The sequence below is a fragment of the Tachypleus tridentatus genome, chromosome 9, assembly GCF_004210375.1.
Source record: "Tachypleus tridentatus isolate NWPU-2018 chromosome 9, ASM421037v1, whole genome shotgun sequence".
In the NCBI taxonomy this organism is placed as follows: Eukaryota; Metazoa; Arthropoda; class Merostomata; order Xiphosura; family Limulidae; genus Tachypleus; species Tachypleus tridentatus.
Window position 1 is genome coordinate 97,934,954 of NC_134833.1, and position 15,163 is coordinate 97,950,116.

Sequence of the window (15,163 nt, forward strand, 5' to 3'; positions counted from 1 at the left end):
CAAGCAATTATATTTCACACAGACATATCATAAAGGATACTCCCCAGATACCATCATAACCATTTATAAAGCGTTTATCAGACCACTTACGGAATATGGATGCATGATCACATGCACTATGTCCAGTCACCTCAGGAAACAATTGGAGAATGTACAATACCAGGCAATACGCATAAAATACCGGCTACCGAGGTATACCCCATCAGGCTACTTAGCCTTCCTCAATATTCTACCTGAAGTTAGTGAGATAATACAAAAGTTAGCTGAAAATACCATCATAATGCTAAAACAAAAAACACACTAACAAGACAATTCCCAACGATAACGGAAACACCAGACACATGGTGCACTCACTAGTCTCCTTACTACTTATGTAATGCCTAGGGTTATAATCATATTTTTTCTATCCTTTTACAGGGTAAGGAACCCTAACCACCACTTCAGTTGTACAGCTCAGGCACTCCAGGGAATAATCAAAGCCCGGGGAGTGAAAGTCAGTTTTATTGGGGTTCTCCCGTTTCCTCCACATCAAAATCTTAGCATAGGATCTACGGATCCTCCGCCGCCCTAAAGGACCCTAAGTCCTTCATCGGTGTCTGTTTCGGTTTTTCTGTGGATGCTTGTTTTCCAGCAATGTTTCATATTCAAGTTAATTGAATTGGATTTTGTTTTTTTGTTCTCCGAGTAGTGAGATTTACCAATTGTCTCGACGGGGTGAAGAGAAAGAAATTTTCTGAGCACCCCCGGTTACGTCTGTTCCTAAGCGCTAGTGACAGACATATGACAGACAAACGGAAATACCAGCCACGTCTTGGTTCGTTTAGTCTCGAATCATCCAACAACACTCTCCTTTCTACCTTTTCTTTACGGCTCTTCCCGACTTATCGTAGAATCCCGAAACAACAAATGCAATATCACATCCGGTACTATTTAACTCTCAACCATGCAGTGGGGTGAAGAAAAACGGACGTTTCTGACCGTCTCTGGTTATATTTCGTTCCCCACGTTTCTGACAGTCTCTGGTTATATTTCGTTCCCCACGTTTCTGACCGTCTCTGGTTATATTTCAGTCCCTACGTTTCTGACCGTCTCTGGTTATATTTCATTCCCCTTCGTTACGTTATTGTTGTTGTAAGTACGCTTGCTAGATCCAAAACTGTGAAAGAAGTTCGCTGACAAACAAATTCACAAACACAGAAAGTAAATTAATATGGGTTTCTTTTGACAAACGTCACGTGGACGAATATTAGATGTATCTGATCATAAAGTGTCGAACAGAAAAAAATGTAGTTTCAAAGAGACGGATATTGAAATATAATGTATCAACCTTCAGTCTGAATATACCAGAAACGATTTATGATTTGTTTTGAATTTCGCACAAAGAGACTCGAGGACTATCTGAGTTAGCCGTCCTTAATTTAGCAGTGTAAGACTAGAGAGAAGGCAGCTAGCCATCACCACCCATCACTAACTCTTGAGCTACTCTTTTAGCAACAAGTAGTGGGATTGACCATCACATTAAAATGCCCTCACAGCTAAAAGGTAGAGCATGTTTGGTATGACGATGATTCGAACCTGCGACCCTCAGATTACAAGTTGAGTGTCTTAACCACCTGACCATGCCGGGCTGTACCAGAAACATTTTACCGACAAATTCAATGAGATCTGTCATTTTAGTTTTTATTGTCTTACTAATATAATATTTTTGATGACAACATTAATCAAGAAACAGATCCATCAACTGTTTCATATCAAATATTTCAGTGATGAACTTGGTAAAGTGTAATTATAGGAATAGACTTGCTGATGAAACTAGTGCTGCATTCATAGCTCTCAAAACAACCAAATACAAGCCTGATATAAAACATCTGTCATTTTTGGTGTAGCAGCAAAAGTATCACTAAGAGTAAAATATGCTAATTTTCCTTTTCCTTTTTTATGTCACATAATATGAACCAAAGTTTATCATTTCACAAAAAAATAATAAAACAATGAATAAACGTAAAAGCAAGAAGACTCCTTCTTTTCCTTAAACAAACTCCATTATTATTGTTACTAATTCATTAATTATATTTATTGTAAAGTACTATAGTTATTAATAACATGTAACTCATAAATATGTTCCATTTCAAATAATTCAGGATAATAATAAATGATAATCTGCTGCTAAATATTACCATGGGCACGCGAGAGAATGTTTTAGAATATTATCCCCAATTTGGGCACATACTCTCAAAAAGGTTTGCCATCTCTTGTCTAGTGGTTAACGTGTCAGAATGAGGACTGAAGGGTATGGGTTACGAGAAGTGATACCACTAAACACACACCACACGTTCTATACAAAGAGCCAAACAAAACTTTTATGGCGGTGAGTACTGTAGGATGGCTGACTTCATTCTGGCCAGTACGGGTTTCTAACCTAGTCTTTTGTGCATAAAGTGCCGTTTAGATAAAAAATTTCGTAAAAATATCAAAAGCTGCAATTGTCTCAAAATTAAATTGAAGTATTTAACTAATTTCTATTTGTGTTTTTTTTTTTTTTTATCAAAAACAAAGATATTTAAACCTCCGTTTCTTTTTGAGATCCCAGAACTCACGGTTTTGATTGAGCTAAAGGAGAATTTAATTTGTGAAATATAGTTCTGATATATTTTTCATCTTTAAAGTTAAAATTCAAAAACATAATTCCAACTATGTTAACCAGAAGTAAAAGCTGAAACTTGTTTATTATTGAGTTATTTCAAACTGATAAACCATGAACTTCTGTTATTTTGATCTGATACTAAACACTGGCTGCAACTCAGAGGCAGTCTGAGTGTTATGTTACTTATACGTCTAATTTTTTTAAAGTAATAGCTCAGTGATAAACACGGCAACTACATCAAAATTTAAAATATAAAGAAAAAATAGAAACAGGGCTTTCTTTACTGCGAACTTAAAAAAGGCATAGACAGAAAATTATACTCTGTGGTTGGCATGTAGCAACACAAAGAGTACAGGCAAGATATGTGTAATCGATCGTGTCCGTTTGCTTACATAAACGTGATTTAAATACCTCAAAATATCAAAGGTTAAACTCACAGATGAGGCAATTATTCACACAGATGGAAAGAAAAACTACTGAAGATATGAGAGGACAAAAAATTGTTTCATTTCGTTTATCCATAATTACAGTAGAATACATCTTTCTTCAGGTATACTCTGGACGATTCTTTAAATTCCCGAGCAGTACTTTGAATGCAATAAGTAAATTGGATGTAAAAGACTGTAAATTCACATTAATCATAATCTACATTAGAAACAAAAAAGTTTTCATACCATAACAGCAATCGCTGTAAAGGTTTATATTCGTCAGCCAGTCTCTGTTTCAACGCTTCTTGTGATTCACATTCAAATTGACGCGTGAAACAGAAACATGTTAAAATTAGTATGAGCTGGTGGTTTATTTCCCTTGTAAAAGTATAATGACACAAATGTTGAAACAGAGAATCCAGGATTAATGAATGTCACACAAGTAATTTTTGTTATAATTTAAAAGTATGATAAACCATGATTTTTGCTCTTGTCTTTATATGGCGTAGACATGCTTTCTATACTCAACTGACCTGCAAATCTGCAATATACTATAAATATTAGATACTTAACTGTTGGAAGGGTTCGTTCCGTTTGTGCATTACTACCCGGAATCTATCTACGTTACCCAGTTCAAGTTTTGATGTCTTGGACTAGATGGAAGACATATATGCTACAATAAGTACTGCCAACTCTAACTTTCATAAGATGGAATAATGAGACTTGACCATCATGGCGTCAAAAATCACATCGTGATTTTTGTTTGCTAGCAATGCAAATTATGTAACCTCAGCTTCACAGTCCAGCACGCTAATCACTGGGCTACACATGACCAATATATTGAAAACCTTTATACATGGATACTATTAACAAAACAAATTTCAATATAATTATTCATGTTAGGGCAGAGTAAAGCAGAAAAAACCGTCAACGCCCCTGTGAAGACCACAGTAAACGGTCACCTTTTGTGAAACGCACAGATGGTTTCTAGTTATAGTGTATGAAAGGCACAGAGAGTTCCTAAATCCAGACAGAAAAACACTCGATTGAGCATTAACTGTCTCATGCAGCAACAGCATTCAAGCTTCTTACAAGCAGCAAAAGTGTGGAGCTGGAAGCCATATAAAACAAACTTTTCTTTGATTGATGAAAGCAATGAATAGTGAATAGATAGTATCACCAACATATATTTACAAATAACTTTAAGGCTCTCTTATATAAAGCTCAAAGTGGCTCCAGACGAATGACAGAAAACAGGGTGACTGTGGTCAAACCACTAAACGGATACATTTGCCAGGCCATGCAGAGGTAAAGCTAAATGATGAGGCTCACATATGAAGCTCAGATAAAATTTGCTAATACGTGAGAAATAGCTGTCGTGAAATGTCTCCATTAGAATTCCAAATGAATGAGAGTGTTGAATAGTAAAGTACCGTATGATGAAAAGAGAAAACTAGAGAATCACAAGTTTAGTATACAACCAGAAGGTCATTGGTGATACCAGTAAATTAACTATTCTACCTTAGCCTCTATATGAAGGGTAACGCTTGTCAGTGCAGCTTTGGGAATTTTCATTTGTTGCTCAAGTCAATGACTAGGATTCGTGAAAGGAGGTAATACTAGCATTTCAACATTTATGTTTTTTTCTTACCAAAGACCAATTGGACAATATTTCTAACACAAAGTTCTAAATCATTTCCCTATCTCTATTAATCGGGTCTGTATGTTCTTCATGACTGACTTCTTTTTTTTTTTTTTTGCAAATCAGTGTATAGGTTAGGCAATGTTTGTCTATTGGTCCTAGTTTAACTAGAAACAACTGCTTCAGCTGAGTTTAACGCTCAGTAGCCGCTATATTTTGTTGTTGCAAAAACGGTACGTTGCCATGGTTGTGCCTTGAATGTTTTCCGGGTACTGCAAAATCAGCAGCTAAAAACTTTATATTATGCTTCGCTTCTCTCTTCCCCGGGTTTTTGGTGTTAATGACTAAGGAGGGTCAGATTCAGTGGACTTCTGCTTTCTGTCAGCGCTATCAAATTATATTCTGTAGGATGTTGGTGTTTAATTTACACGCAGGTCAGAGTATGTAGTACTTTCAGGACGAATATCCATGTATGTATTAGTTCTTTACTTAATGGTAATTGTCATAGAGATAGTTTATTTTATTTTATTATTTTTAATGTGCCAAAATATCAATGTTAAACTAACTTGGGTCTTGGAGTCGGTGGCCTGATTGCATTCTTATTTCTACAACACATATTAACGAGAGAAAGGTACTTAGGTTTATTTCCATCCTGTATGTGGTATCGATCAAGTTCACATAATAATTTTTTGCCAATTTTTTATATTATACGTTCGCTTTTGCTCCTTTTCGGATTTTTGGTCTTTTAGATAAGGGAAGATCAGGCTTTCTTACACCTCTTCTTCCTTTATATTATGCACAACACAGTTTGTTCAGCATTCGACCAGCGCGCGATCTCAAGGTCTATTCGTGACGTCATTAGAAAATGACGTAATGTGATCCGGGCCCTCAGGATTTTCTGCTTTTAAATTGTCAAATCAGCTTGCTCAGTGTGGTATAACGTGACTGCTGATTCACTTTCTTGCTAATCATTTAGTAAGAAAAAAGAAGAAAAAGGAGCCTGATTAGATTTTAGTCAATAAGAGCATATACTGGGTAAAAATAAAATTATTACTCATATCTTCCGTTCAATTTATTTATGAAACAAGCCATAAGTGTCGCTAACGTAAAGGTAAGGCTTATGACGTATAGAGTTTAATGTTGCAAACTTCATACGCTTGTAAAAGGGTTTTGACTGTTCATAACTAGTTCCAATAATTCAAGTTACCTAAAATTGTAAGAGAAAAACCTGAGTTACCCAGAAAAAATAATTTCTACCTTATAACTTTAACATATTGTAATTAAGTAAATATATTTGTTCGATTTCCATTCATATCCAGGGGCAATCGTTAATATAAACTTGTACAGAAAAAAGCCTACACGTGAAGAGAGACTCTAGGATCGTGACTTGAACCCAGGACCCTGGAATATACAATAATACAAGCTATCTTCATTACTGATCACTTATGAAGTTTCTTACTATAAGAATATTCACAAAACTAGTGGGTTGGATTACCACTGCCTGAATCACTGACCTATGTTTGTTTTAAATACAGTTCGGGGTCAGTGAAAGGAAATTGTTCAAAATATACTTTTAGTGAAACAGATAGTTCAGTGGTGAAGCGATGGAACTGTCAGTCAGAGGTCTTGTGTTCGAGCTTTGGTTGTGGGGACTCTTTTTCACTTATCGTTTATTTTACACGTAAAAGTATATGTTTAAAAATGCCTGTGATTACAGGTTTCTTAGTTACATATATCACACAAAAATACTGAATTCACTCCCAGTTATTACTGTTTGGATTCACTAATTCTTTCACATACAATATAATTCATCCAATTTTTTTTGCCACTTCTTTATACTATGTGTTATAATATGACGCAAATATGAACACTACCGAAAGTGAACGGTACAACTTGAAGTCTGTAATTGCAGAGTTGAAACATTCTTTGTAGAAAAACAGAAAACAAATCAATGATTATTAAAAATAAGTTACGTAACACAATACACATATAACCTGGAAGTAAGACTATTGTGTGATGGAGTACCATACATCAGTTGTAAAAAATAAACTATAAGTTGCATGCTAAAACTACGCCACGTTAACACAAGGAAACGTAACAGTTGAATGTAAACATTAAGCCACATTAGCATAGGTAAGAAACACAACACGACCACGCTTCCTACACTGTATGTGTGTCACAATTATACCTCTTCCTCCGGCCCGGCATGGCCAGGTGGTTAAGGCACTCGACTCGTAATCCGAGGGTCGTGGGCTCGAATCTCCGTCACACCAAACATGCTCATCCTTTTAGCCATAAGAGCGTTATAATGTGACTATCAATCCTACTATTCGTTGGTAAAAGAGTACCCCGAGAGTTGGCGATGGGTGGTGATGACTAGCTGCCTTCCCTCTAGTCTTACACTGCTAAATTAGGGACGGCTAACGCAAATAGCCCTCGAGTAGCTTTCAGCGAAATTCAAAACAAACCAAACCTCACCCTCTAAAGGAGTATCACACTGGATTACACTTGAATGGATCTACAGTTCCCCGCCCACCTCGTGTTTTCACTTCACTTTAATCCTCGCATACAATTTGTGTTGCGTGAATAAACAATTGGGGATTTGCGAAAGGCTGGAATTTCTCCATGCTTCTAAAGGTTGAATAACACTTTATTCAACACTTCCCGAAATAACTTTAAAGCGCACTCTGCATTTGCATTTCGATCAGCACTTGTTATAACACATAAATGTGGTTATTTTAATGAATCTTCAGCACAATGTTGCTCATTACTGTATTAAATGTTACGTTATTGAACTTAAAGCCGGACAATTACTATAGTAAAAGTCCATTACTGTAATGACTGTTGACCACATATACCTAATTATTTTAACACGCCAGAAAGGCTGGAAAAGTTCTCGATTTGGCGTGTTATGGTATATTATCATTCTTGGTTTGATGGACCGATTCCGGTAAGGAACGAGGTAGCCAATTAACTTGATAAATGACAGAGTGCATGTAGTCATCATCTAATTTCTTAAAGGAACAAGAGAACTTTGGTCACAAAAAATAGATTAATAACAGGTCTGTGTTGCTTTCAGATATTCTGGATTCCGATATAGCATACAGTTATAGTGGCTTAAAAGTTCTCACTATATTTTTGTTGGTTTCAAATATAAATATGAAAAGAAAGAACAAGCAAAAGAAAAACTGTTTTCCATTTTTATGCTGGACTGAGAATTGATTTCCGTGGGATATAGAATTTCATACTGTTCAGAACAACATAAAAGTGACCAGACTTTACTGACGTTGTCTGGAAATTCCTCTGACCTGAATACACATGTAACAAAACAGGAAATTTGGAATTTCAAGAATCATTATCAAAAGCAATAAGTTTCAGGCATCTATGCCAGTTACATTCCGGACGTGTTATTATCCCATTTCCTGTCACTGTCCACAGTCACAACAACAACAGACCATTACAACTCAGATATTTACAGTCTCCAATAAGTAGCACTGAAAAAGCTGTATCACTTGAAAACACGCTATCATAACATTAATAGTGCTAAACACCATGTAACTCAACACTTTCCGCTTCCATTCAATATTCACACAAAAGAAAGAGTCTTCCCAGCAGTAAGTTTTTGTAACACTGTCACAAGATAGCGTTTAGTATTAAGCTACGTCATGTTATTAGTTAATGTATATTTCAAACACTATTCCAGAATAGCAGTTTTATTTATGCATGTTTAACTTGAAGTGATTTCTTACCTTTTACTTGAAACAATGTCACAAGACGCAAATTTCATCTACACGAACGAAATAAGATAAATCTGTGTATCCCGTTCGACATTTATTGACAAAAACTCATTCTGGGGCAGTTTGTGGTGAAACCTTAAATGTATGTGTGCTTTGGTTTAGATTAGTATATCTATGAAATAATATATCGATTTTGATTGCGTGCATTTGTGTGTGTGTGTACATATATATATATATATATTTATTTATTAACACTAATAGCCTATCAGATGTCCTTATTTGGCCTAGTATAGAAATGTTGATATTTTATATTCATTAAGTCAAAATCAAATATAAACGCCTAAGCTTGCATTACATGAAAAATAGAACCAGCCATTCACTATGGGTTTTTTTTCACATTCCTTTGTTTATATCAAATTCCAAATAACAGGTTTGGAGAAATGGTTTTTCACAAATATTTCTGTTTCTCTTAAGTCTGTTTGTTTTTGAATTTCGCGCAAAGCTACACGAGGGCTATCTGTGCTAGCCTTCCCTAATTTAGCAATACAAGATTAGAGGGAAGGCAGCTAGTCATCAATCCACCGCCAACTCTTGGACTACTTTTCTACCAACGAATAATTGGATTGACCATCACGTTATAATGCCCCCACGGCTGAAAGTGTGAGCATGTTAGGTGTGACGGGGATTCGAAACCGCGACCCTCGAATTACAAGTCGAGTGCCTTAACCACCTGGCCATGCTGGACCTTCTCTTAAGTCACGAGATTCTTCCTTAGTGCAATTTTTGTGATGTTATGTGATTGTTATCTCAAATGTTCTGTCTGTTAGTTTCCAATACCTCGCCAAATTTCGGATTTAAACCTGTATTGTATACATATATATGAATCAAACAGCGTTTCAAAAACAACTTTTGTAGTTTACGTAATTTTTTATCAAATAATGTTGAGCCTATTAATTTCGAATAGCCTTTAAACACTGAGCTATAAATTCAACTTTCACGAATGAACTATAGTAGTGCTTTGTTACAATCTATGTTATAAAGAGGATTGGTTTGTTTACTAAATATGTTTGAGGATCTAAATTTTAAAACTTACACAAAATGTCTCATTTTTATACATATTTTTAATTTTTAGTGTAATATCCATTGAGTTAATAACATTAGTATAATTATCTCTTTATTTATAAAGATAAAAACAACTAAGTTCACTTGCTCTCTTAGGGTAATTTCTGCGAGGTTAACTAAGGTCCTTCAGTATCTGACTGGTAAAAAGATACGTTTCATATATATAAAAAAACATAACTACGCAACGCACGTAGCATAGGAAATCCAACTCACTACCTGCTTTGCTACTATGTTTTCAGAATTCAGGTAACGATTGTCGTCCATCACATGTGTATTTTGAAACATTTACTCATTGTGCCTACACTGAAACTTTCTGGGATCGGTTAGTTACTCACCTCTGCTGTTTAAAGTAAGTACTACAGTTTTTGTGTGTTTGTAACAATTACCATACAGTTATTATTGCGGAATTTATTAAACAAAAGCTTTCTAAGATATAACAGCATTTCAAAAATATCTAAATCTATTAAGGTTTACTGAAAGTTAAATTTAACATTTAGCAACACACACACATATATAGATATATACATTGAAGTTAACAAGATGCTTTAAACAACTGTTATAATGTTTTTCTTATATTTAAAAATTCATGCATATAACATAAAGTAAAGAACTGTAAAAGTTGCCCTAAAATGATTCGTTATAAAAAGTGAAAATATTTGTAGTATATATTAATCATAAATAGCAAACGTACCTTTAATTCTAGTTTATCCAAAGCGTATTTTAAACTTGTGTGTTATACTAGGGTTATACTGGTCTGCCTGTCTTTATTTGCCGCATTAAGTCTAACCAGAAGACACCGTACATTTTATATCTATAAAGGGTAGCTGTAAATTACGGAGCGTGAAAACGCAGGAAGCGACAAAGATTGTTTTTCTTTAGTAACCCAGGAAAACCCATATGCAAAAGATATGACTCGTGCTATACGCTACCAGTAACTCACACATGCTTGTGTTAAGATTTATTTATCGTTAACCAAGTCGCTACACTGAAGGGTGTACGAGGAAAAATGCGTGGTACTGGAAAATGATTGCATATTTTAATAAACATCTGTATTCGCTTTGAATTTTTAGTGATTTATATAAATTATAGTTATATAATAGTGATAGTGATAGTTTTCAGTTGGTATCCTTCCACAATCTCATTTATCTGTTTACAAGTAAGTATGTAGTTACAATAAGTAGATGCATCTTACCTTTCTAATAGTGAGTGTGGAGTTATAATAAGTGAGCATATTTTACTCCTTCACTATTAAGGTCTAATGCCTGTACCTGTTATATGGTTGTTTACTGGTAAGTATGGAGTTATAATAACTGGACATGTCTTATTTTTTGTCGGGTAAAAGTGGATTCACAATAGTTGAACAGTGAAGTTATTACTATCTTGAAGTGAAACTACAGTCGCTGAAAATGATTAACATCTTATAAATTTCAGTTAAAGACCGTGATAAAGGTCATAATTCATATCTTGAGAAATAGGATAATTTAAGTTAAACATTATTATCATATAAAAAATAAAATAAAATGTATTATAACCTGCGCCCACATGAATTCAGAGCAAACATACTTTAACTTTCGAAATGGCTGGTTTTGTATTCAGTTGAACTTGTATTATTCAAAAAAAAAAAAAGAGAGAGAGAAAACACCAAGTTTTCTCCTTAAAAATGAATCATCTGAGAGAAAAAATATAACATGATGAAAGTTCTTTCTAATTAGAAGATTAAGAATTTAGATTTTACATCTCATTAATTACTTTTAAGGTTATCACAGGCCCACTAAACGGTAGTAATCTTAACAGTTTAAATTTTTTGAGCTTCCTATAATGTAATACTAATATTAAATGCATATATATATATGTAGAACCACAAACATGAGTGTACATTTGTATAACATATACTATAAGAGAAAGTGCGATTCTAACACATGCAATCTTTAATGATGAAAGAAAACGTTCATACATCGTGTTGTAAATGCCAGAATGGTGAGTGAACTTATAAAAAGAATGGAAGTGTTAGGAGAGATGTGTGAAAAGAACTCTTTACATAATTACTCATACTAAGATAGCTTTCCGTACTGTAAAATTTGATGAACAGAAATTTGTTTAGAAGACAGTAACTTCAAAATTTACACATTTATAATTAAACTTACACTTGTATAAAGTGTGTTGTTGTTTTTTTGATATTAGTATTTATAACACTATAACTAAAATTTGGACGTCGACCTTCGCGACGGTAACATTTCGTTATTTTAATATGGGCTGGAATTCACACGGTTTTGGTTGTAACTTATATGTAAATGTTTCTCATCCATAATACTGTAAAATCACGCTTCTAATTACAGTGATGTAATGCATAACATATCAGATATGACAGTCTATAAAACTCCTGCCTTGTTTCTAAACTGGCAAACATGAGATTCTTTCTTCAAAATAATTTGGTAGGTCAGGATTTCAGTAAGCTTTTATTTCGTAATTTTATATATCTAAAGGTAAGCTTGTTTAAAGTTTTAGTTACTGAATTAATTGTACATAAAGTTCCATAATCCGAACTAATAAAATGTTCATTACAAATTTAACTGCAACAGTGTGTGATGTCTGAAAGTCTTTGAATTTATAAGTGATTTATCTTTTAAAAACATTGATTATTTTATACACAATCTAAAAATAAGACAGTTTCCAGTCTCAGAATTACAATGAAATACCAATAACTTACTACACAAGATTAAAATCAGTAACAACTCGATGAAACTGAAACATACAATCTACATGTTTCAACGTATATCAATGTGTCATCGAAATACAATTACCAGATCATAAATTTACATATTAAAGAAATTCATGCCATTTATTGATACTACTTCCATCAGGTCCATCATCTTTATTTAGCAACTTAAATTTACTTTTTTTACTTTCAATTATCTCAGTAGATTAATGTATATTTATAATTAAATTTCCAGATTGTGCTAAAGTCACAGTTTTTTTCCCATTAAGGTGTATTTTTCGTTTCACTGATATGTCCTGCTAAAGACGAAATAGTAATATTATAGCTTTTAATATTTCTTTTGTGTCCATTCGTTCTGAATTTCAAATTTCATCTAGTTCGTCCCATGTAAACTATTCTACATTCAGATGATATTTTATATATACCAATTTTTTTTCCCATCAAGTCAGTTTTATCTTTAACTGTATTACGAATTTGGCTAATTTTATTTATCGAAAATTATTTGTTTGTTTTTAAATATTTTCATTATTTACGACATAAGGTTGGAACAGATGATAGTACCAACCTTTTCTCTTTTTTTACTTTTTTTCAGCAAATGGGTTTAACTTAATATTTTTATTTCTGTTTCTTAGCATCTTAACAGCTCTGTTAAGAACAGCAGAAATAAAACCTCCTTCTACAGTTATGAATTTAATTAATATTAACTCATTGTTTACAACATAATTTTAGTTTCCTTTCCACACAAGACTAAAAAACAGCAGTTTTTTGCTGTTTTTTAGATTTAGTATGACACGATTTTCGATGTGGGAAAATATTGCAGAAAAAGGTTTACGATAAATGTGTGTGTTTTTTTTTCTTATAGCAAAGCCACATTTGACTATCTGCTGAATCCACCGTGGGGAATCGAATTACGATACATGACAGTTTCCAATCTATCCTTATTTTTACTCACTAAAACATCCAAAAAAGATAAACAACCATTTATCTCAGTGCCATAATTAAATCTTATAGAATTAAAAATAATGTTAAAGTAATTAGCAAAATTAACTTGTTCGTCTTACCGAGTCGCCAAATCATAAAATGTGTCATCGACAAACCTTAAGTTTTTTATCCGCTTTTTCTAACGCTTCACTTTCAAAACTGTCTATAAATAATTGTGTAATAACGGAGATAAAAGACAATTCACACTTAAACCTTCCTTCGGTTTGTAAACGTGTTATTCATTTTGAAACAAACAAACACAGGTTTTCAACATATAGTTCTACCAAGCTAATCATATCCATTATTTCTGAGATAGAGCTTTTTGTTTCTTTTTTAAGTTTTCTCAAAACATGCAATAGTTTTTTTTTCACAAGTACTTTAGTGAACATTGACACAACAGACAAGACCAAAATATATTTTTGATCTAAAATTATATGTACAATTTTTTCCACAAATTCAAAAGAATTCTTAACTGGGAGAAATTTTTTGATATAAATTTTGCTACATTATAAGTTGAACTCTTAATTTTGGATACAATTACTTTCAAACTGTTGACAATTTTATGAACTTTAGGTAAAGCATATAATATAGGTAAAATATAGTTGCTTGGAGTTAAAACTGCCTTTTCATAAAGTGATAGAGGTATACAACTCTTAATTTTTTCTCTAACTATTGTACGAAATTTATTTATAGGATTAACTTTAATATTTTCATTCGGACCTTCTTCAGACATTTCTTCAACTTTAGAATCATGATCATTTTTTTAAGGATTACAGTTTATGCCCTTTCATTGACCTTGTGAATTACAGCATCTTGTTACTTTAAACAATGAAAATTTTCAAAGTCCTTTTTGTTATTATTTTTAATATTGAAATTATTTAATAAAATACAACACTCATTTCTAATAATATGCGCTTTTCCAACATTTAACGTTTACAAGTTAATTTCAGTTTCAGTTACGATATCTTTTTTTAAAACATTTTATTGAGTTAAATGAATAATTTAAATCTCTGTTTAAAACATCAATTTGTTTAGCATTTAGCATTAAATCATGTTTATTTATGACTTTAGAGTTATCTAAACCTATTGTACTTCTCTGAAAATGAATCTAGTTTGTAATATTATTCATTCACTTCTTTTTCATTTGCAAATAAAGTTTTAAACATTTTGTACAACGTAATTTTACAGTTAGCAATATTTTACGGTGTAGTTATCCATGCCTTCCTTTTCCACTCCGTCCAGTCTCTATTCATTTCTGTAGATAGAGCTGCCCAATTGCAATCAGATTTTATAAATTTTGGCGTTATCTTATTTCGTTTACACCTCATTACAAATGCTAGTCGTTGAAGGTATCTTTTTAACTTCAGTCTTATTAAAATGGGTTCTCTTTGTTTACAACAGCAAGTAGCATAAGTGTCAACTATACAAGGCAAGTAAACAGACTTCTGACCAAAAACTAGCTTTTTTTTTTAACTATATCCAAGTTCAAGCTCTGTCAAAACTTCTCTGAATGCCATATCACTCACAATAGGGTTCGCCAAACGTATAGTTTTTACACGTATTTTTTTACTTGATTCATATTTCAAACTATACATCTTTAAAAACTGAAGTAAAAACACCTTTTCTTTGTACCTGTTAGTCATGCTTATTCACACAGCATCATAAACTGACACGTATTTGTGGACAACAAGTGTGTTTCCTTAACTCATTAAAAGCACATAACAGCCAGGCACTAAAGATGTGCTTTTGATGATCTTTACTTCGAATTTGATTTCAAATCAATCATTTTTACTGCGACCTTCACTAAGATTATCTTTGCTGTCTTAACAACAGCTATAATATTAACTAAGACTCTGATATTTGACAAAGAATAAAACTAGTAACGTTGTCTCC

The 15,163-nt window shown here is 33.1% G+C and overlaps 1 protein-coding gene across 6 annotated transcripts in view; it reads right to left on the minus strand.

The window, feature by feature from the left end:
- Positions 1–10,404, minus strand: part of LOC143225831 (putative protein kinase C delta type homolog) — an 80,177-nt gene extending 69,773 nt beyond the window's left edge. For 4 of the 6 annotated variants that reach the window (XR_013014101.1, XM_076455906.1, XM_076455910.1 and 1 more), the window contains exon 1: positions 10,265–10,404. The gene's annotated coding sequence lies outside the window, so the exon portion shown is untranslated. The remainder of the gene's footprint in view (positions 1–10,264) is intronic. The other 2 variants (XM_076455911.1, XM_076455908.1) reach the window with 2 other exon arrangements.
- Positions 10,405–15,163: the final 4,759 nt, after the last annotated feature.